This window comes from Durio zibethinus, chromosome 19 (genome assembly GCF_047325235.1).
Source record: "Durio zibethinus cultivar Kanyao isolate XHJ-2024 chromosome 19, ASM4732523v1, whole genome shotgun sequence".
Classification (NCBI taxonomy): domain Eukaryota; kingdom Viridiplantae; phylum Streptophyta; class Magnoliopsida; order Malvales; family Malvaceae; genus Durio; species Durio zibethinus.
This window is the reverse complement of record NC_143180.1, coordinates 17,757,052-17,757,882: the sequence shown is the minus strand read 5'-3', so window position 1 is coordinate 17,757,882 and position 831 is coordinate 17,757,052. Positions and strand designations below refer to the sequence as shown.

Below are 831 nucleotides of genomic sequence, written 5' to 3'. Positions count from 1 at the left end.
GTGCTAGAACATGACTCCTCTAGGTGTTCAACCCCGCATACATCACACATAGCTAAGAAACTATAGATATAAGTAAACCTAGAATGACTAGGACTCAACTCTAAGGGTGTAACCTTACTATGTAAAGTCTATACAAAGTTGGCTAAAAAATTTACCTTAGCACTAATCTTTATAAGCTCACTAACCTCATACACCCTTAAAGTTTTCCTAAAATATTGTCTTTCATTAGATCACTGATAATTATTTGTCGCATTATCCTCAATAAGCTCATAAACTATGTCAAAAGTCTTACTCATCAAACAACTCATGATGCAGCAAACACCTCTTGATGTAGCATCTAAAAATGTCCTATTGTTAGGCATTAATCCATTATAAAAGATTTAAATTTCTAGCCATTTAGATAGTCAAGGGGTGGACACCATCTTTTGAGCTTTTTGTATCTCTCCCACGCCTTATACAAGGCTTCTCAATCATGTTGGGCACATATAGTGATCTCATTCTTAAGCTTGGTCGTCTTTGGTTGGAGAAAAAAATTTAGCCATGAACTTTTACACTAAATCATCCTAAGTGGTGATAGAATCTAGTGGCATTAAGGCTAACCAACTTTTGGCTCTATCTTTAAAGGAAAATAAAAATAATCTAAGCTTTATGGCATCCTCAGTAACATCATTCTATTTAAATGTATCACAAATTTTAAAAAAATTCCCAAGATAAGCATTCGGATCCTCATTTAAATAACCACTAAATTGCATGGATTGTTGTATTATCTAGATGATTGTAGGTTTAATTTTGCAATTATTAGCTTGAATTGTTGGCCACTAATACTAGGTG

General features: G+C 33.6%; 1 non-coding gene across 1 annotated transcript; it reads left to right on the top strand.

The window, feature by feature from the left end:
* The first annotated feature begins 401 nt into the window (after positions 1–401).
* LOC149513471 (small nucleolar RNA R71) lies at positions 402–508 on the top strand. The gene has a single exon (XR_016330557.1). It is a non-coding gene; the product is annotated as a small nucleolar RNA R71 (small nucleolar RNA).
* Positions 509–831: the final 323 nt, after the last annotated feature.